Source organism: Protopterus annectens, chromosome 3.part1, assembly GCF_019279795.1.
Source record: "Protopterus annectens isolate FY-2018-M chromosome 3.part1, PAN1.0, whole genome shotgun sequence".
Lineage (NCBI taxonomy): Eukaryota > Metazoa > Chordata > Ceratodontiformes > Protopteridae > Protopterus > Protopterus annectens.
Genome location: NC_056732.1, coordinates 536,587,213 through 536,610,734, shown reverse-complemented (window position 1 = coordinate 536,610,734; position 23,522 = coordinate 536,587,213).

Sequence of the window (23,522 nt, the reverse complement as noted above, 5' to 3'; positions counted from 1 at the left end):
TTAGCAGTGCAGATCAAAGTAGAGTCGTCAGCATATTGAATACAAGTAGCTTCTGGTACATTAAAGTGTAGGTCATTAATAAATAATGAGAAAAGAAGGGGACCTAAGATTGATCCTTGTGGAACACCAATATTTACTGGGGTTAAGGATGATAGGTTGTTATCCCAAAGCACTGCTTGTTGCCTGTTATTGAGATAGCTCCTAAACCACTGTAGAGATTGTGAGCTAAGAGAAAAGAGATTGAGTTTGTGAAGAAGTATATTATGGTTAACCATGTCAAAGGCTTTTGATAGATCTATGAATAGAGCGGAGGAGAAATGATTATTGTTTTGATTATTATTTATGGAGTCAGAGAAGGAAAGGAGGGCAGTTGTAGTACTATGGAAAGGCCTGAAACCATGTTGACAGTCAGCTAAAAGTTTGTTATGAAGAAGATAGTTGAGAAATTGTTTGTGTATACATCTTTCCATAATTTTAGATAATGGGGAGAGTAAAGCAATAGGGCGAAAGTTGGAGAGCTCAGTAGAAGAGCCCCCTTTATGTAGAGGAATAATATGCGATATTTTCCATATGGTGGGGATCACTCCTTCAGAGATTGTTCTATTTATCAGTATGGATATGGGGTGATTAATAACTTTTGCAGCAATTTGTAAGTATTCAGATGGGAGTTGGTCAGCAGAAGGGGTACATGGTTTGAGTTTGTTGAGAAGCTTATAAATAATAGATGAGGTGACAGGTTGAATCTGAAAGGCATTAGAAGAGTCTTCAGAGATATTTGGTGAGAATGCAGAAGATGTGGGTAATGAACTAGCTAGAGTTTGAATGGCTTCTGTAAAGTATTTGTTAAAGGCATCTGGGATCAGGGTAGAATTGTTAAGGTTAAAGCCTGAAGGGATAGGAGTAGGTGAATGCCCTGGTTTCAGAAGTTTATTAACACCTGACCAGAACTTTTGAGGGTTTTTTTGACTAGTTTGTTGAAGATGAAGATAAAATTCTTTTTTATCTCTAAGAATATCTTTCTTGGTGGCATTTCTTAATTGTTTGAAGAGGAGGTGATCTGATGGATGTTTGGTAGCTCTCCATTTAGCCCATATTTTATTTCTGAGGATCATTTTTTCTTTAGTTTGCTTAGTTAGCCATGGGGCAGTCCTAGCTTTTATCCTAGTAGTGCGTAAAGGAGCATGATAATCAAGGATTTGCAAAAAGTTTGTGTTAAAATGGTTAACCGCTTCATTGAGCTCAAGATGTAGCAATGGCGACCAGTCACATGCCTGCAATTCAGTAAGGAAGTTGTCAGGGTTGAAAAGTTTTTTTGAGCGGGATGTCCTAATTTTATGAGCATTTGGAATATTTAATTTTTTCCTAATGACATATGTAAGTATATGATCACTAATACTATCAGGAAAGGTTCCTGGGGTATAGCTGCTTGGGTTGTTATTAATAAGGATCCAGTCCAAAATTGTTTCTTTCTTATTTGGTTTATGGATTCTAGTTGGAGTTGATATTAATTGTGAGAAACCATAGAGATTAATGTGGTTAGTGGGCTTCTGGGATGAACAGGTTGTCCAATCAATGTTGAAATCCCCAAGTATAATGGTTTCTTGGGGTAGTTGATTAGAAAGGGAACTAAGTAAGTCTTCTAGATTCTGAATATTGTTACCAGGGGGAAGATACATACAGATTAGATAGATTGATTTGTTGTTGCTAATCTGAAGTTTGTTTACTAATATTTCAGCTTTGTGGTCTGTTAATGGAAGTTCATTATAAAGGGTAACCTGGAGGTTAGATTTGTAGATGATGGCTATGCCGCCACCTTTCTTCTTTGTGCGGTCATATCTAAGTATGTTGTAGCCAGGAGGAGTAATTTCCTGGTCTTGAGTAGAGGGTTTAAGCCATGTTTCTGTTAGACATAAAATATCAAATGAGTGCAAGTTTAGGAGTGCATGTAGGTGGTGAATTTTGTTATTGACACTTCTAATATTAAGGTGGGCTATTAGAAGGGAGTTGGCAACTTTAGTACGTGATGAATGTAAAGGTAAAGGATAATTATTTAGATTATGTTCAAATGCGGTAGAGGGGCCGGGATTAGGATGAATATCACCATGGAGGAGGAGGTGGTGATGGGAATACAATAGTAATTTGAGGATCTTAAGTGAGATATTAAGGATCTTTTTGTTTAAGTAGAATGTTATATGGGTTATTCTATGGTATTTTGGTCCTAGATAGTTGGAGGAACAGGTTATGTTACTATGACTAAGGGTAATGAGGAAAGAAGAAGGAAGTGTTTGTTGGAGATGAAGGTTTTGTTCATTTAAAGTGATGTTTTCCACAAAGGTGACGTAGTAAGATATAGATAGAAAGGCTGTAACAGTAGTAAAAAGAAGGGTATGTATGAGAAAAGCATTAAGACTTGGAGACATGGTAGTGAGAAGCTGACAAGTAAATGTAATTTATAAGAGATGTTCAGTGTAAGAGTAAGTAGATCAGTGCAAATTTGTACAATAGGGTTTAAGGGAAGTATGAAAAGGAAGTTGAGGTAGGAGATAGGTAGAGGTAGTCAGAATAAGAGGTAAATGCTAGATAGTAAGTGAAAGGTACAGTGTGGTAAGGTAAAAATGGAAAATTAGAGAAGGATGTAAGAAATAAAGTTAAATGAGAGTTACAGGAGATAAGAATATAATAGGTTTTAGATTTGGAGGGGAGAGATGGGTGGATCAGGAGGTGGGGAGGGAAAGAAATATAGAATAAATCCTAGGGGAGAGGTCTAGTGGTAAGATGGTTAGAGATTGGTTAGAAGGATAAGGGGGAGTGTCTAGTGAGGTATAAGTTAAGGACCCCTGGGGGTGGGTGGGAATTGGGGGTAGGGAGCGGAGCGGGGCACAGACTATTAGGTTGAGAGCAGTGGAAGAGAAAACAATCAGAAAGTAGTTAGCCAAGGGCAGTAGGCTTAATACAAGAAGTTAGCTGGGGTAACCAGAGGATAGGGAAAAAGTAAAAGGAATAATTGAAGGTTAAAGAGTGACAGTCACAGGATAGGTTCAAGGAAGGCTTAGAAGAAGTACAGTTGGTGAAGGTGAGTTCAGAGACAGATTAATTGAACCAAGGTATGCAGGACTCAGAAGGGAAGAAGAACAAAGAAGAAAAAATGGTCAAGAAGAGCCAGTTAGCATCGAAAGTAGGAAGAGAAACTAGAAAGTCTTCAGGGGGGAGAGATAGTACTATACAAGGAGACAGACTAAGGGGTATAGCAGTATGGTAGACAGGGGAGTGGGTTTGGCTGCTGGCAGAGACAGGCAGTAATCTAGTACATGTACGAAGTGAGGAGAACCAATAATGACAACAGTGATGCTCTTGATAAAACTTAATAATGCAGAGACATACAGTATATATTTCTGTGATTTTAACCAGGGTATTAAGCTAACCCAGGGGAGAAAGACTCAGGCAGGTTTTGTTGGGTGGATAAAGCAGTCTTAGGAGTCCAAATCGAACACTTCCAGGAGTTGAGAGTGGGAAAGATGCCTTATACCAGCTGATAAAAAGAATAAATAAAAAGGAAAAAAAAAGGAAAAAGTGCAGTCAGATTACACTTTGGGACAAGAACAAGCAGGTTAAACTATACAAATGAATTTCAATACCTTACAAACATTAGGCTTCAAGAGTAAAGGTACAAGCAATTAGGCAGCTAAATACAAAATTATAATTACTTTCTCTAAAGTGCAGCCATCAGCTTCAGTTTGTAAAAACAGTCCAATATATTCAGAAGACAAAAACCCAGTCGTGACAAGTGGTAGAATCTAAGTTAGAAAAAGTAATACCACTCACGCAAGTGTCCTAAAAACATTTAACAGTGATTGGGCGGGAAAAAGTATTCTAAACAGTTTCTCCGCTCTCCCAAAGTCAGAAACGCTAAATAGGCAGCAAATCTAATTTCCTAGATCCATCAAACAGTAATTGGGCAGGAAAAAATATTCTAGCAGTTCCTCCGTTCTCCCAAAGTCAAAAACGCTAAATAGCCAGCATAACCTAATACTGTACATCCAAAAAGTACATGCGACATATCTAACACTCTAAGAGAAAGAGATACGAAAAACACTTAAAACTAAAGGTTAAACAGGTAAGAAGAGGGAGACCCACCATAACAAACCATACCACTACAAACCAGCCTAGCGCCTACAGGGTGGAGAAAGCAGTCGAGTGGTGGCATACAGTTAATGCAAAGAGCATTGGAGCGGAGAGCGCTACCGCTAGCAGACCCCCCTTGACACGTGGTTCAAAGGTTAGAAGTACCAATACTATGTTAAGGCTACACCACAACTAAACACAGCCACTAGAAGTATCAGCTAATAACAAGTAAAAATCTCAGGGTTACAAGAGACCGTAAATGCCAGTAAAACAACATGCAGATACGGACATAATCTTGCAAAAATAACTCCACGCCAAAGGTTACAGGTACAGCCAAATAAGACTGTTTAGAGGCTAACCCAAAACAAGATACCTAAAGCTTACACGACAAACCAGTAATAACCATAAAATAACATAATAAAGAGCCAAAAAATGCCAGCAAAATACGTACGTTCTACCGGCCCTACAACATGCAAACAAGGGAACAATTAGCAGAATCTAGCCTAGTGGATGCAGAGGTTCAGACACAGCAGCATAGGCAGCTAAACAAGTATGATGCAAACAGTTTCAAGTATACAGTGTAAAAGCAAACAGTCGGGTAAATTATGCAGCACAACAGAGGGACTAAGTACAGCTTAAGGCTACGCTTAGTACATTATCAACAGCTAGACAGATAAATATTCAGTTACAGAATAATAACCATAGGTAATTTGTGGCACAACGTACAAAACTTACAATCCACCGACTCAGACAGCAGCCACGCGCAAAGTGGGAGATTCAAGATGGCGCCCTAAGGGAACTACTCCTAATTACCAGTTCCAGAGCGGAAATGGGAAAACTAGGGGGCAAGGCAAAATACTCCCATCGCACATTGGTAGACAGTTAGTACTAGTGAAAGGAGGGAGGAGTCAGAAAGATATTAGGGAAAAACGGTCACACAGGACCTACAATAATGGCAGAGGGAAAGCAAGCCAATAGAAAGGAAAAAGAGCAACAAATAAAAGAAATTAGTAAAACTATAATATGGGACTAGTAAAGGTGTGCTTATAGAGAGTTAGATTAAGCCAGTATTCTATAGACAGAGGTAGGGAAGTAAAGATAAAGTTTAAAGTAGGGAAGAAGCAATGAGGAGAGGTTACAGAAATAAGAGTGTGATGGAAATGAGATAGTGGGAAGGAGCAAGTAAAGAAAAGAAACTGAGTAGAGTAGCCAGAGGTTCCCAATTAGGATAGTTAGCTCACAATTAGGTCGAGAGCAGTGGAAGAGAAAACAATCAGAAAGTAGTTAGCCAAGGGCAGTAGGCTTAATACAAGAAGTTAGCTGGGGTAACCAGAGGATAGGGAAAAAGTAAAAGGAATAATTGAAGGTTAAAGAGTGACAGTCACAGGATAGGTTCAAGGAAGGCTTAGAAGAAGTACAGTTGGTGAAGGTGAGTTCAGAGACAGATTAATTGAACCAAGGTATGCAGGACTCAGAAGGGAAGAAGAACAAAGAAGAAAAGTGGTCAAGAAGAGCCAGTTAGCATCGAAAGTAGGAAGAGAAACTAGAAAGTCTTCAGGGGGGAGAGATAGTACTATACAAGGAGACAGACTAAGGGGTATAGCAGTATGGTAGACAGGGGGGTGGGTTTGGCTGCTGGCAGAGACAGGCAGTAATCTAGTACATGTACGAAGTGAGGAGAACCAATAATGACAACAGTGATGCTCTTGATAAAACTTAATAATGCAGAGACATACAGTATATATTTCTGTGATTTTAACCAGGGTATTAAGGTAACCCAGGGGAGAAAGACTCAGGCAGGTTTTGTTGGGTGGATAAAGCAGTCTTAGGAGTCCAAATCGAACACTTCCAGGAGTTGAGAGTGGGAAAGATGCCTTATACCAGCTGATAAAAAGAATAAATAAAAAGGAAAAAAAAAGGAAAAAGTGCAGTCAGATTACACTTTGGGACAAGAACAAGCAGGTTAAACTATACAAATGAATTTCAATACCTTACAAACATTAGGCTTCAAGAGTAAAGGTACAAGCAATTAGGCAGCTAAATACAAAATTATAATTACTTTCTCTAAAGTGCAGCCAATAGCTTCAGTTTGTAAAAACAGTCCAATATATTCAGAAGACAAAAACCCAGTCGTGACAAGTGGTAGAATCTAAGTAAGAAAAAGTAATACCACTCGCACAAGTGTCCTAAAAACATTTAACAGTGATTGGGCGGGAAAAAGTATTCTAAACAGTTTCTCCGCTCTCCCAAAGTCAGAAACGCTAAATAGGCAGCAAATCTAATTTCCTAGATCCATCAAACAGTAATTGGGCAGGAAAAAATATTCTAGCAGTTCCTCCGTTCTCCCAAAGTCAAAAACGCTAAATAGCCAGCATAACCTAATACTGTACATCCAAAAAGTACATGCGACATATCTAACACTCTAAGAGAAAGAGATACGAAAAACACTTAAAACTAAAGGTTAAACAGGTAAGAAGAGGGAGACCCACCATAACAAACCATACCACTACAAACCAGCCTAGCGCCTACAGGGTGGAGAAAGCAGTCGAGTGGTGACATACAGTTAATGCAAAGAGCATTGGAGCAGAGAGCGCTACCGCTAGCAGACCCCCCTTGACACGTGGTTCAAAGGTTAGAAGTACCAATACTATGTTAAGGCTACACCACAACTAAACACAGCCACTAGAAGTATCAGCTAATAACAAGTAAAAATCTCAGGGTTACAAGAGACCGTAAATGCCAGTAAAACAACATGCAGATACGGACATAATCTTGCAAAAATAACTCCACGCCAAAGGTTACAGGTACAGCCAAATAAGACTGTTTAGAGGCTAACCCAAAACAAGATACCTAAAGCTTACACGACAAACCAGTAATAACCATAAAATAACATAATAAAGAGCCAAAAAATGCCAGCAAAATACGTACGTTCTACCGGCCCTACAACATGCAAACAAGGGAACAATTAGCAGAATCTAGCCTAGTGGATGCAGAGGTTCAGACACAGCAGCATAGGCAGCTAAACAAGTATGATGCAAACAGTTTCAAGTATACAGTGTAAAAGCAAACAGTCGGGTAAATTATGCAGCACAACAGAGGGACTAAGTACAGCTTAAGGCTACGCTTAGTACATTATCAACAGCTAGACAGATAAATATTCAGTTACAGAATAATAACCATAGGTAATTTGTGGCACAACGTACAAAACTTACAATCCACCGACTCAGACAGCAGCCACGCAAAGTGGGAGATTCAAGATGGCGCCCTAAGGGAACTACTCCTAATTACCAGTTCCAGAGCGGAAATGGGAAAACTAGGGGGCAAGGCAAAATACTCCCATCGCACATTGGTAGACAGTTAGTACTAGTGAAAGGAGGGAGGAGTCAGAAAGATATTAGGGAAAAACGGACACACAGGACCTACAATAATGGCAGAGGGAAAGCAAGCCAATAGAAAGGAAAAAGAGCAACAAATAAAAGAAATTAGTAAAACTATAATATGGGACTAGTAAAGGTGTGCTTATAGAGAGTTAGATTAAGCCAGTATTCTATAGACAGAGGTAGGGAAGTAAAGATAAAGTTTAAAGTAGGGGAAGAAGCAATGAGGAGAGGTTACAGAAATAAGAGTGTGATGGAAATGAGATAGTGGGAAGGAGCAAGTAAAGAAAAGAAACTGAGTAGAGTAGCCAGAGGTTCCCAATTAGGATAGTTAGCTCACAATTAGGTCGAGAGCAGTGGAAGAGAAAACAATCAGAAAGTAGTTAGCCAAGGGCAGTAGGCTTAATACAAGAAGTTAGCTGGGGTAACCAGAGGATAGGGAAAAAGTAAAAGGAATAATTGAAGGTTAAAGAGTGACAGTCACAGGATAGGTTCAAGGAAGGCTTAGAAGAAGTACAGTTGGTGAAGGTGAGTTCAGAGACAGATTAATTGAACCAAGGTATGCAGGACTCAGAAGGGAAGAAGAACAAAGAAGAAAAAATGGTCAAGAAGAGCCAGTTAGCATCGAAAGTAGGAAGAGAAACTAGAAAGTCTTCAGGGGGGAGAGATAGTACTATACAAGGAGACAGACTAAGGGGTATAGCAGTATGGTAGACAGGGGGGTGGGTTTGGCTGCTGGCAGAGACAGGCAGTAATCTAGTACATGTACGAAGTGAGGAGAACCAATAATGACAACAGTGATGCTCTTGATAAAACTTAATAATGCAGAGACATACAGTATATATTTCTGTGATTTTAACCAGGGTATTAAGGTAACCCAGGGAGAAAGACTCAGGCAGGTTTTGTTGGGTGGATAAAGCAGTCTTAGGAGTCCAAATCGAACACTTCCAGGAGTTGAGAGTGGGAAAGATGCCTTATACCAGCTGATAAAAAGAATAAATAAAAAGGAAAAAAAAAGGAAAAAGTGCAGTCAGATTACACTTTGGGACAAGAACAAGCAGGTTAAACTATACAAATGAATTTCAATACCTTACAAACATTAGGCTTCAAGAGTAAAGGTACAAGCAATTAGGCAGCTAAATACAAAATTATAATTACTTTCTCTAAAGTGCAGCCATCAGCTTCAGTTTGTAAAAACAGTCCAATATATTCAGAAGACAAAAACCCAGTCGTGACAAGTGGTAGAATCTAAGTTAGAAAAAGTAATACCACTCGCGCAAGTGTCCTAAAAACATTTAACAGTGATTGGGCGGGAAAAAGTATCCTAAACAGTTTCTCCGCTCTCCCAAAGTCAGAAACGCTAAATAGGCAGCAAATCTAATTTCCTAGATCCATCAAACAGTAATTGGGCAGGAAAAAATATTCTAGCAGTTCCTCCGTTCTCCCAAAGTCAAAAACGCTAAATAGCCAGCATAACCTAATACTGTACATCCAAAAAGTACATGCGACATATCTAACACTCTAAGAGAAAGAGATACGAAAAACACTTAAAACTAAAGGTTAAACAGGTAAGAAGAGGGAGACCCACCATAACAAACCATACCACTACAAACCAGCCTAGCGCCTACAGGGTGGAGAAAGCAGTCGAGTGGTGGCATACAGTTAATGCAAAGAGCATTGGAGCGAGAGCGCTACGCTAGCAGACCCCTTGACACGTGGTTCAAAGGTTAGAAGTACCAATACTATGTTAAGGCTACACCACAACTAAACACAGCCACTAGAAGTATCAGCTAATAACAAGTAAAAATCTCAGGGTTACAAGAGACCGTAAATGCCAGTAAAACAACATGCAGATACGGACATAATCTTGCAAAAATAACTCCACGCCAAAGGTTACAGGTACAGCCAAATAAGACTGTTTAGAGGCTAACCCAAAACAAGATACCTAAAGCTTACACGACAAACCAGTAATAACCATAAAATAACATAATAAAGAGCCAAAAAATGCCAGCAAAATACGTACGTTCTACCGGCCCTACAACATGCAAACAAGGGAGCAATTAGCAGAATCTAGCCTAGTGGATGCAGAGGTTCAGACACAGCAGCATAGGCAGCTAAACAAGTATGATGCAAACAGTTTCAAGTATACAGTGTAAAAGCAAACAGTCGGGTAAATTATGCAGCACAACAGAGGGACTAAGTACAGCTTAAGGCTACGCTTAGTACATTATCAACAGCTAGACAGATAAATATTCAGTTACAGAATAATAACCATAGGTAATTTGTGGCACAACGTACAAAACTTACAATCCACCGACTCAGACAGCAGCCACGCGCAAAGTGGGAGATTCAAGATGGCGCCCTAAGGGAACTACTCCTAATTACCAGTTCCAGAGCGGAAATGGGAAAACTAGGGGGCAAGGCAAAATACTCCCATCGCACATTGGTAGACAGTTAGTACTAGTGAAAGGAGGGAGGAGTCAGAAAGATATTAGGGAAAAACGGTCACACAGGACCTACAATAATGGCAGAGGGAAAGCAAGCCAATAGAAAGGAAAAAGAGCAACAAATAAAAGAAATTAGTAAAACTATAATATGGGACTAGTAAAGGTGTGCTTATAGAGAGTTAGATTAAGCCAGTATTCTATAGACAGAGGTAGGGAAGTAAAGATAAAGTTTAAAGTAGGGGAAGAAGCAATGAGGAGAGGTTACAGAAATAAGAGTGTGATGGAAATGAGATAGTGGGAAGGAGCAAGTAAAGAAAAGAAACTGAGTAGAGTAGCCAGAGGTTCCCAATTAGGATAGTTAGCTCACAATTGGGTCGAGAGCAGTGGAAGAGAAAACAATCAGAAAGTAGTTAGCCAAGGGCAGTAGGCTTAATACAAGAAGTTAGCTGGGGTAACCAGAGGATAGGGAAAAAGTAAAAGGAATAATTGAAGGTTAAAGAGTGACAGTCACAGGATAGGTTCAAGGAAGGCTTAGAAGAAGTACAGTTGGTGAAGGTGAGTTCAGAGACAGATTAATTGAACCAAGGTATGCAGGACTCAGAAGGGAAGAAGAACAAAGAAGAAAAAATGGTCAAGAAGAGCCAGTTAGCATCGAAAGTAGGAAGAGAAACTAGAAAGTCTTCAGGGGGGAGAGATAGTACTATACAAGGAGACAGACTAAGGGGTATAGCAGTATGGTAGACAGGGGGGTGGGTTTGGCTGCTGGCAGAGACAGGCAGTAATCTAGTACATGTATGAAGTGAGGAGAACCAATAATGACAACAGTGATGCTCTTGATAAAACTTAATAATGCAGAGACATACAGTATATATTTCTGTGATTTTAACCAGGGTATTAAGGTAACCCAGGGGAGAAAGACTCAGGCAGGTTTTGTTGGGTGGATAAAGCAGTCTTAGGAGTCCAAATCGAACACTTCCAGGAGTTGAGAGTGGGAAAGATGCCTTATACCAGCTGATAAAAAGAATAAATAAAAAGGAAAAAAAAAGGAAAAAGTGCAGTCAGATTACACTTTGGGACAAGAACAAGCAGGTTAAACTATACAAATGAATTTCAATACCTTACAAACATTAGGCTTCAAGAGTAAAGGTACAAGCAATTAGGCAGCTAAATACAAAATTATAATTACTTTCTCTAAAGTGCAGCCATCAGCTTCAGTTTGTAAAAACAGTCCAATATATTCAGAAGACAAAAACCCAGTCGTGACAAGTGGTAGAATCTAAGTTAGAAAAAGTAATACCACTCGCGCAAGTGTCCTAAAAACATTTAACAGTGATTGGGCGGGAAAAAGTATTCTAAACAGTTTCTCCGCTCTCCCAAAGTCAGAAACGCTAAATAGGCAGCAAATCTAATTTCCTAGATCCATCAAACAGTAATTGGGCAGCAAAAAATATTCTAGCAGTTCCTCCGTTCTCCCAAAGTCAAAAACACTAAATAGCCAGCATAACCTAATACTGTACATCCAAAAAGTACATGCGACATATCTAACACTCTAAGAGAAAGAGATATGAAAAGCAATTAAAACTAAAGGTTAAACAGGTAAGAAGAGGGAGACCCACCATTACAAACCATACCACTACAAACCAGCCTAGCGCCTACAGGGTGGAGAAAGCAGTCGAGTGGTGGCATACAGTTGATGCAAAGAGCATTGGAGCGGAGAGCGCTACCACTAGCAGACCCCCCTTGACACGTGGTTCAAAGGTTAGAAGTACCAATACTATGTTAAGGCTACACCACAACTAAACACAGCCACTAGAAGTATCAGCTAATAACAAGTAAAAATCTCAGGGTTACAAGAGACCGTAAATGCCAGTAAAACAACATGCAGATACGGACATAATCTTGCAAAAATAACTCCACGCCAAAGGTTACAGGTACAGCCAAATAAGACTGTTTAGAGGCTAACCCAAAACAAGATACCTAAAGCTTACACGACAAACCAGTAATAACCATAAAATAACATAATAAAGAGCCAAAAAATGCCAGCAAAATACGTACGTTCTACCGGCCCTACAACATGCAAACAAGGGAACAATTAGCAGAATCTAGCCTAGTGGATGCAGAGGTTCAGACACAGCAGCATAGGCAGCTAAACAAGTATGATGCAAACAGTTTCAAGTATACAGTGTAAAAGCAAACAGTCGGGTAAATTATGCAGCACAACAGAGGGACTAAGTACAGCTTAAGGCTACGCTTAGTACATTATCAACAGCTAGACAGATAAATATTCAGTTACAGAATAATAACCATAGGTAATTTGTGGCACAACGTACAAAACTTACAATCCACCGACTCAGACAGCAGCCACGCGCAAAGTGGGAGATTCAAGATGGCGCCCTAAGGGAACTACTCCTAATTACCAGTTCCAGAGCGGAAATGGTAAAACTAGGGGGCAAGGCAAAATACTCCCATCGCACATTGGTAGACAGTTAGTACTAGTGAAAGGAGGGAGGAGTCAGAAAGATATTAGGGAAAAACGGTCACACAGGACCTACAATAATGGCAGAGGGAAAGCAAGCCAATAGAAAGGAAAAGAGCAACAAATAAAATAAATTAGTAAAACTATAATATGGGACTAGTAAAGGTGTGCTTATAGAGAGTTAGATTAAGCCAGTATTCTATAGACAGAGGTAGGGAAGTAAAGATAAAGTTTAAAGTAGGGGAAGAAGCAATGAGGAGAGGTTACAGAAATAAGAGTGTGATGGAAATGAGATAGTGGGAAGGAGCAAGTAAAGAAAAGAAACTGAGTAGAGTAGCCAGAGGTTCCCAATTAGGATAGTTAGCTCACAATTAGGTCGAGAGCAGTGGAAGAGAAAACAATCAGAAAGTAGTTAGCCAAGGGCAGTAGGCTTAATACAAGAAGTTAGCTGGGGTAACCAGAGGATAGGGAAAAAGTAAAAGGAATAATTGAAGGTTAAAGAGTGACAGTCACAGGATAGGTTCAAGGAAGGCTTAGAAGAAGTACAGTTGGTGAAGGTGAGTTCAGAGACAGATTAATTGAACCAAGGTATGCAGGACTCAGAAGGGAAGAAGAACAAAGAAGAAAAATGGTCAAGAAGAGCCAGTTAGCATCGAAAGTAGGAAGAGAAACTAGAAAGTCTTCAGGGGGGAGAGATAGTACTATACAAGGAGACAGACTAAGGGGTATAGCAGTATGGTAGACAGGGGGGTGGGTTTGGCTGCTGGCAGAGACAGGCAGTAATCTAGTACATGTACGAAGTGAGGAGAACCAATAATGACAACAGTGATGCTCTTGATAAAACTTAATAATGCAGAGACATACAGTATATATTTCTGTGATTTTAACCAGGGTATTAAGGTAACCCAGGGGATAAAGACTCAGGCAGGTTTTGTTGGGTGGATAAAGCAGTCTTAGGAGTCCAAATCGAACACTTCCAGGAGTTGAGAGTGGGAAAGATGCCTTATACCATAGTATATATTTCTGTGATTTTAACCAGGGTATTAAGGTAACCCAGGGGAGAAAGACTCAGGCAGGTTTTGTTGGGTGGATAAAGCAGTCTTAGGAGTCCAAATCGAACACTTCCAGGAGTTGAGAGTGGGAAAGATGCCTTATACCAGAGTATATATTTCTGTGATTTTAACCAGGGTATTAAGGTAACCCAGGGAGAAAGACTCAGGCAGGTTTTGTTGGGTGGATAAAGCAGTCTTAGGAGTCCAAATCGAACACTTCCAGGAGTTGAGAGTGGGAAAGATGCCTTATACCAGAGTATATATTTCTGTGATTTTAACCAGGGTATTAAGGTAACCCAGGGAGAAAGACTCAGGCAGGTTTTGTTGGGTGGATAAAGCAGTCTTAGGAGTCCAAATCGAACACTTCCAGGAGTTGAGAGTGGGAAAGATGCCTTATACCAGAGTATATATTTCTGTGATTTTAACCAGGGTATTAAGGTAACCCAGGGAGAAAGACTCAGGCAGGTTTTGTTGGGTGGATAAAGCAGTCTTAGGAGTCCAAATCGAACACTTCCAGGAGTTGAGAGTGGGAAAGATGCCTTATACCAGAGTATATATTTCTGTGATTTTAACCAGGGTATTAAGGTAACCAGGGAGAAAGACTCAGGCAGGTTTTGTTGGGTGGATAAAGCAGTCTTAGGAGTCCAAATCAAACACTTCCAGGAGTTGAGAGTGGGAAAGATGCCTTATACCAGAGTATATATTTCTGTGATTTTAACCAGGGTATTAAGGTAACCCAGGGGAGAAAGACTCAGGCAGGTTTTGTTGGGTGGATAAAGCAGTCTTAGGAGTCCAAATCGAACACTTCCAGGAGTTGAGAGTGGGAAAGATGCCTTATACCAGAGTATATATTTCTGTGATTTTAACCAGGGTATTAAGGTAACCCAGGGGAGAAAGACTCAGGCAGGTTTTGTTGGGTGGATAAAGCAGTCTTAGGAGTCCAAATCGAACACTTCCAGGAGTTGAGAGTGGGAAAGATGCCTTATACCAGAGTATATATTTCTGTGATTTTAACCAGGGTATTAAGGTAACCCAGGGGAGAAAGACTCAGGCAGGTTTTGTTGGGTGGATAAAGCAGTCTTAGGAGTCCAAATCGAACACTTCCAGGAGTTGAGAGTGGGAAAGATGCCTTATACCAGAGTATATATTTCTGTGATTTTAACCAGGGTATTAAGGTAACCCAGGGGAGAAAGACTCAGGCAGGTTTTGTTGGGTGGATAAAGCAGTCTTAGGAGTCCAAATCGAACACTTCCAGGAGTTGAGAGTGGGAAAGATGCCTTATACCAGAGTATATATTTCTGTGATTTTAACCAGGGTATTAAGGTAACCCAGGGGAGAAAGACTCAGGCAGGTTTTGTTGGGTGGATAAAGCAGTCTTAGGAGTCCAAATCGAACACTTCCAGGAGTTGAGAGTGGGAAAGATGCCTTATACCAGAGTATATATTTCTGTGATTTTAACCAGGGTATTAAGGTAACCCAGGGGAGAAAGACTCAGGCAGGTTTTGTTGGGTGGATAAAGCAGTCTTAGGAGTCCAAATCGAACACTTCCAGGAGTTGAGAGTGGGAAAGATGCCTTATACCAGAGTATATATTTCTGTGATTTTAACCAGGGTATTAAGGTAACCCAGGGGAGAAAGACTCAGGCAGGTTTTGTTGGGTGGATAAAGCAGTCTTAGGAGTCCAAATCGAACACTTCCAGGAGTTGAGAGTGGGAAAGATGCCTTATACCAGAGTATATATTTCTGTGATTTTAACCAGGGTATTAAAGTAACCCAGGCCAGAAAGACTCAGGCAGGTTTTGTTGGGTGGATAAAGCAGTCTTAGGAGTCCAAATCGAACACTTCCAGGAGTTGAGAGTGGGAAAGATGCCTTATACCAGAGTATATATTTCTGTGATTTTAACCAGGGTATTAAGGTAACCCAGGGAGAAAGACTCAGGCAGGTTTTGTTGGGTGGATAAAGCAGTCTTAGGAGTCCAAATCGAACACTTCCAGGAGTTGAGAGTGGGAAAGATGCCTTATACCAGAGTATATATTTCTGTGATTTTAACCAGGGTATTAAGGTAACCCAGGGAGAAAGACTCAGGCAGGTTTTGTTGGGTGGATAAAGCAGTCTTAGGAGTCCAAATCGAACACTTCCAGGAGTTGAGAGTGGGAAAGATGCCTTATACCAGAGTATATATTTCTGTGATTTTAACCAGGGTATTAAGGTAACCCAGGGGAGAAAGACTCAGGCAGGTTTTGTTGGGTGGATAAAGCAGTCTTAGGAGTCCAAATCGAACACTTCCAGGAGTTGAGAGTGGGAAAGATGCCTTATACCAGAGTATATATTTCTGTGATTTTAACCAGGGTATTAAGGTAACCCAGGGGAGAAAGACTCAGGCAGGTTTTGTTGGGTGGATAAAGCAGTCTTAGGGGTCCAAATCGAACACTTCCAGGAGTTGAGAGTGGGAAAGATGCCTTATACCAGAAAACTTACAATCCACCGACACAGACAGCAGCCACGCGCAAAGTGGGGATTTAATATACTTAATGTGCACTACCCATCTCTGTAAACTAATCAGCATTTATATCTCACTATGGACTTCTTGTCCATGAAGGATGCCATTTCCAAGATATGGTATAATATTTTTATTGGACTTTTCTGTAGGAAGTATAGCCCACATTTGCTTATCAAAACATCTGGGAGAAAGTAGGCTTTAATAACAGTGGCAGAAGGTTACAGTAATCACGTTTTATTACTTTGTGTGTGTGTTGTGGCCTAGAACATTTTTCTCCTATATATGTACGTCTGGCCACCAGTGGTACCAACGTTTGTAGGTGTGTGTGCATGTGGTGTCATGTGCTGGCTGACCTTTTGGCATTCTGCCTGGGGGCCATATGGCTTCATTTTAGATAGCTATATTGTAGCTTTGTGTTAGGTGATGGCTATGGTACTTAGTATATACCTATCTTTGAATTGTATTATTACTACTATAACTACTGTTCATGACCCATCTTAATGTGCTGCACAGTAACATATTCTGTCTGTTGTGATGATACTTTGACTTTTCTGAATCACATTTGAGCATTTTCTGAGCATTTCATAGAGTACTAGTCTTATGTAATTCATACCATGTTTGAGTCCTGACTGGTCCAGAAATGAAAAGAAACAATCTCCATGAGTGATATATTTGTCTAAGATGTTGTAAAGATCATGATGCAAGTCTTCTTTAAAATATAGTTCCTCGGGACAAAAAAAAATTAAATGTAGTAATGATCAGAATATTGGAACCATTTAAAATGGAAGGTTTGTAAACTGCTTTATGCAACCTAAACAATGACTTGGCTTTGGTGATAATGTCTGTAACTGACAGGTAAGGAGTAAAGGGATGGGAGGAAAGCAGGAGATGCAGTCATTAAACAGATAACAAGGAGAAAATGGAGAGAGACACGTAGACTTTTGTAACAAGCACTGAAAGGGAGACTTAGCCAGAGGTGGCCATTCAGCAGTCAATATCACAAGGAAATCAGGGTTAGGACACTCAGTCAAGACAGAGTGACAGAGTGAAAGAAACAAAACAGTGGAAAGACATTGTAGAAAGAGTATAGAAGACATGGGGAAATGATCAGGTGCATCTTAGGGAGTAAGGCAATCAACAAAGACAGTAAAAAGAGCTGGTGTAGTGGAACGGACCAGATGAGAGTACTGGATGCAAGGGTTAATTGGCATAGCTAGCACATCAGAGAATTTTACCTACAAATTGTTAGCCTGACATCTCTCTGACACCTCCCTAGTGCTGACATATGGATAGAACTGAAGAGGGAGAAAACGAGTGTGCCAAGGGAGAATAGGGTTTTGGTGGATATGAAGATCCGGTCACTAAGGGGATTAATGGTCAGGGAAAGGAAGTCAGTGAAGATCACATTACAGTGAGCTAGTTTTGGGGTCAGACTTAGTGAGACATGGAGTAAATGACAGAGGTGGTTGCCAAGGAGGAGAAGGGGATGGAAGCGTGTTACAGTGTATGCTGCCACCACTGAACTGTTAGATGAGACAGGTGAGAGACAGCAAGTAGGAAAAGGGAGGTGGCAGAGAGATGTCCAGTTAACAGCTTGGAGGTAATAATCTCTGATGTGCTATCTATGCCAATTAGCAAACTGTGAAAAGAGAGGGCTTGGGAATATAATGACCTGCTGCTGCAGTGGACAAGAACAATGGGCTGCAGATTGCTAGGAAGATGGAGACAGACCTGACAGAGAGACCAGATCTAGACCAGTGACAGAAACTGCCTTGGCCAAGAAGGAAGACCAGTGCTTTCAGGTGTAGGGGAAAAGTCCATCTCAATGACTGTACCTTTAAACTGAGATGGAAGTGGAGAGAGTTTTTCGAATACAGAAGAACAGGGATGTACTCAGCTAATAGGAAGAATTAGAAAAGGACACAAAAAGCAGCAGAGGAACAAAAATTTAGTTACTGTCTGAATAGCTGGATAATATTACTATTTATAGGTTGGAAGGGGGTGCTGAATGCTATGATGCATGACTGAAATTACAAAAATTTGGTTAATAAGTAGAATATTGAAGGCTAAGTTAGGCAGTCTTGTTATATAGTACTTCTATGAAAATACAAAATACAAATCAATGAAAAAACCTTTTAATGTTGTATGCATATTTTATATGTCAGTCCTATTACTTTATGAGTTATAAAATTCTTGGCTGAATCTGATCATTCACAGTGCATTTCCCAAATGATATGAGACCATTTTCCCTCCTGCCTTGAGTGTGCTTTGGCAATTTTTTGCAACTCATATGCAAGTATGCAGCACTGAGTATCATTTTGTCTAAAACTTCATGCGTATTTCTGTTCTATAATGAGTATGGTGTATACCGATTATTTGATAAAATAAGATAATGCAGCATAAAGCATATTCTACTCATTTGAAGTGGATATGACTAAGATTAAAAAGGCAGCAGTGACAGACAAAACCTTGATTTAACCTATGCTAATGGAAACGCTCTTCTTTTTTCTCATTCTAAAAAGAAGCATCAGAGAAAGAAGCGAGATTATAGAAAGTTATAAAGGAAGAAATAGAATAAATGGCATCATAATTCAGAAGCTATTCAAAGGTTGAAATCATTCTTTATTATGAACTATTGTTTTATTTTTTTCCTACATCTTTAGTGGCCTAGAAAATCTGTCTCCTGTAGGTGAGTGTAGGAAGAACATGCTGAGTTCCTACCCACTTAAAATACCCCAGTGCATTGTTTTAGTGCTTGATTTTTTTTCTACAAAGCTGTATATGCCTTGATGAATACATTTCAGTAATTACAAAAAACCTAGAAAGATAAAAAAAAATAATACACTTACTGAGCAATATGCCTCCTTACAGAAGGATATTCCATATGGTGCCCCTGATGGAGTTCTGATCATAAACTCCACTCGTGTAATTCCCTCACATCTGGGGATGTGAGCCCCAGAAGAACAGTATTCTACTGTAGCATATTAAATCACTTTTCTGTTTAACCCCCTGCTTCACCTCAACCTTACTAAGATGATAACCCCTGCATTTTCTTCCATTAGGTAGCTTCAACATACTCCATTTAATTGATGTGCACTGTCCCTCCTTGAAGTATTAGAGACAATTTCAGCAATGCAGTCCAACGCAGTTAATCCCATGCACACAGAAAATGAAAACTAAGTGCATGGCTGGTCCAGAAGTGAAAAGAACTGTTTAATATGATTTCATTTTTATGACCCAGGCATATAGCACACTGACCACACCTGGACCCATGGATTCTATTATTCAACAGAGTATCAGGAGCGCATCTGGTATATTTCATTACCTGCTGCTGTTGTTTCACTTTGTCTCAACCCATCTAGGCAAACACCATAAATAATGCAGCAGGATAGATTAGTAACCCAGATGTTGACTACTAGAGTGACTCAATAGCTCTCTATACCCACATTCATGCAGGATACTATCCAACCTTACCCATTAAGTCCCTATCTTATATTAACCCATGTATCATCCTTTTCTTGACATTCATAAATACTGGGACACTGGGACAGGTAGACACAATTCTGGGACAGCAACCATCCCTTCAAGAGGAATAACAATACATGCATTTAGTTAAAAAAAAACCTCTTATTAATTAATTCTGTGATGAATGAGCATCCTTGCTTTAAGTTGTCTAAACTAAGAAAATCAGTTGATAAAGCATTTAATACAAGCATTCTTATTACCTACCCATGAAGGTCAACCAGTACACTGCTGGGGCAGATCCAGCGATATTAGACCAAGGTGCTGAGTGCATGTCTGTGTGTGTACATGCCCATGTCTGTGTCTGTATATATATGTTTGTGTGTGTATATGTCCGCGTCTGTGTGTGTTTGGGTATCTGTTTCTGTGTTTGGATGGATTTCTGTTTTTGTGTACTTTTGCACACAATAATATCCATCTACACTACTACCACACTACTTTAAAGGCCATAGCACTTGTCCTCAGTCCTTTCCGATGATGGGCCTTCACATTGAGACATTTATGAAACAGACATAACCACATTCTCCCTCCTAGGACAGGACAACAAACTGCAGCTGCTGTTTCCCATCAATCTAGCCAACATTTATAGCACAAAGACTCCCTCGTTTTAGCATTCCTCAAAACTCATTTATTCCCTTTAGATGGTTATTTTTTTACAATTTATTTAAATCATGTCTACTCTATAAAGCATAATGTACAAGATACTCCTTCTTGGATTAAATGCTTTATCAACTGATTTGCTAAGTTTTGACAACTTAATTAAAGCAAGGGTGCTCATTCATCAGATAATAAATTAATAAGAGCTTTTTAAACTAAATGCATGTGTTATTTCTCCTGAAGGGATGGTTGCTGTAAGACGCTGTGGAGATTACGTCTTTGTCCTTTCCATTAACTAGTTATAATATTTTTAATCTCCAATACCACTCATTCTTTGCATTCTCAGCTCAAAGCAAATCTTACAGCCACTATATTCTCCTTGCTGCTAAGTGAGTAAGCCAACCACATACTCAGAATCTTCTGATAGGGAATAGATTGACAACAAAATTTTCCACAGCTCCGTGTATGGGGTCATTCTGTTTTTCTTAATTTTGCTATTCAGTTATGACTGTATCTGACCTATCCAGGCTACAGATCTCTCATCTTATCATCTTGAGTGTTAATAAATGCAGTTTGAGACAAAGTAAGTTGTCCCAGTCCCTCGAGTAAGGGAGTAAAGGGGTGTGGGGAGGGTATAGTGGTAAAAAGGAAGGTAAGGATTGCATTGGTTAGGATAGTGGGTTTGTGGTGATGAAAGGGTTAAGGAGAGAGGGAGATGTAAAAGGAAGTGAGGTAGGAGTGGTTGGGACTTCTGACAGTACTAAGGGTTTAGGATTAGAGGAAGCAGGCACAATTGGCATGAGGTGGTGGAGTGATAACTGGCTTACATCCAGACGACCTGTAGGTATCATGGATGAAGGTAGGCCTTGGATGGTGGGGAGAGAAGGGGTTAGGTGGTCTGGGTCAGTATGCCCTTTGATGTTTTCTAGGCATTAGGTTAAGGGGGGGCTGGAATCTGGGAATATAGTTTGAGCTTACTGATAGGAAAGGGTGATAGAGTACTGTGTGTGTGTGTGTGTGTGTGTGTGTGTGTGTGTGTGTGTGTGTGTGTGTGTGTGTGTGTGAACGGTTGGGGGGTGGACAAAAAAAAATAGAATAATGTAGCTATAGATAATAAAGTGGATGGGAATAGTGCTATGCTTACCTGGGTGGTTGAAGTTTTCCTTGCTCCCATTCATCCGCCGGTCTCCTGGGGATTCGTCAGGCCTTGTTTTGGTGGGGCCATGTGGTCAAGTGACATCTGTGGGGGGAGGCTGGGTCTGTCCTTAGCTCCGTTGGGTAGCAGGCCATTGGTGCCATGCAGTCAGGGTACAGTTAAAAAAAAAACAGTAAGACATTCTCCCGGTGGTCATGGTAGGCAAAGGGGGTCCATCGGTGTAATCCGTTCCCAGTTAGGTTGGGGGGCTAGTAGTAGATCGTTCCGTCATGCTCCCTGGTGGGTTCGTGGACTGGTTGTGTTCGTTCCTGGGGTAGATGTTCTCCTGGTGGTCGTGGTTGGTGGTAGTGTTGGGGTATAGTGGCAGATCAGCTCCTTGGGGGTCCAGTGTGATCCTGGCTCCATTTCATTGGTGGTAGTGGCGGTGTTTGCAGTTTGCACTCCCTGGGGGGATTGTAGGTGTCCTTTTGCTCTCTGGTTCCCCTTCAGGATGGCGTCAGCGGTCGTCCGGGTGTCCCTCGGTGTCTGAGTATCTTATCCCTGGTGGGTTCATGGATCCAGCTTGCTCCCGGCTCCATTTCATTTATGGTAGTGGTGGTGTTTATGGTTCGCGCTCTCTGGGGGGTTCGTGGGTGTACGTTTGCCTCTCCAGTTCCCCTTTAGAATGGCGTCATGGTTGTCCGGAGTATCTTATCCCTGCTGGGTTCATGGGCCAATGTGTCCATGTCGCTTCCCCGGTGTTTGCGGCTTGAGTTTGGGGTCCGTCTTATTCGTCTGTGTTATAGTGGTGGTTGGCAGTCCATGCTCCCTGGTGGGTTTGTGGGTGTCGGTCAGTCTTCTTGTCCTTCAGGATGGCGTTGTGGCCAGTTGGGTGTCTCTCTGTCCCAGTTTTCAGTGATGGTGGTGGTGGTGGTGGTGATATGGCTTCTTCGTCCTCCCTGGTAGTGTAGTGGGTTGCTGTTGCCGGTCATTTGGCCGTTAGGTCCTAGCGCCGGTTCACACATGCGCACTGCATGGAATAACCATTACTTAGATAGAGGATCATGCTGGGAGGGAAGGTAAGTTTGTTTAGCTTTGTGTGAATGGTGAGGGGATTGGGTGGCTGATTGATAGGGAGATAGTTAGAGGGACTTATTTAAGCAATGAATTATTTATTTATTTATTTTTCCTCATAGATACATAGGGGGAGGGATATTGATAGGGGATATGCTAGGGTAGGATGGGCTACTAATGGTAGGAGGTGTGATTGACAGGATGGGTGAAAGGTGACGGTGGGTAGGAAGGGATAAGTTAAGGTGCGGGGCAAAGCAATACCGGGGGTTGGGGGGAGTAGGGCAGTCGGGCTTATAGAATAGTGCTAATATTTTGTTTCTCCTTTACAGATGGCCAAATTACCAGAGCTGAGGCAGAGGTGGCAAGCAATTGTGGCCCAGGCAGAGGGGCTGTTCCAGGAGGTGACAACATCGGAGGTAGTAAGCAGACCCCAGGTCGGAAGAGGTGACGCACATTGGTGAGAACCCCAGTCGGGGGGAAAAAGCAGCAGGCATCGCAGCAGGTGATAGCAGTGGAGACACTGGTTCCCAGCACATCGCAAGACGAAGGTGCAGGTAATGGTTTTATTACAGCAGTATTGTCTGGGGAGCTAGGGGATGAGGATGGTGGGATGGGGAGGGATGACGACTTGGCAGTTGGGGATCTCGGGGTTGGTGTGCAAGGGATAGAGGAGGCGCAGAGACAACTAGCACAGGGTTCCAGGTACCCAGTTAAAGATGCAACGGGGGGTGGGGGGTTCCAGGCACAGTTTGGGCTTGTGCTCGGAGGTAGGCTCTGATTTTGGGCTGCAGCCTGGAGATTGGTTGGCTACCCAGTCTTTGGGGCAGGGGACAGGAGCAGTTATTTTGACTCCGCACATTTCGTGTCCGGTTAAGGAAAAAATTTGGAAAGGGGAGTATGTGGATTTGTTTGAGCTGATTGATGCGGAAGGTGTCCAATGGCTAGTGGAAGCAGAGTCCTCTAACAGTAAGGACTTGTTAGTGGCCTTAGCAGCATTGGGAAGGCAGAGGGTAGGTAAGCTTCACCCTAGGACATGGGATAATTGGGTGGTTGGCTTTATTTATTTTATGGCAGTGCAGCTGGAGAAGGATGGGTCCTTGGCTCTGCTGCTGCTAGGCTATTTCCTTACCATGCATGAAGCACAGTGGTTAAGACCGGGTAATGCGTGGCTCTGGTTATGATCAGCATTTCTGCAAACGGAAGGCTGTGGACCAGTCACT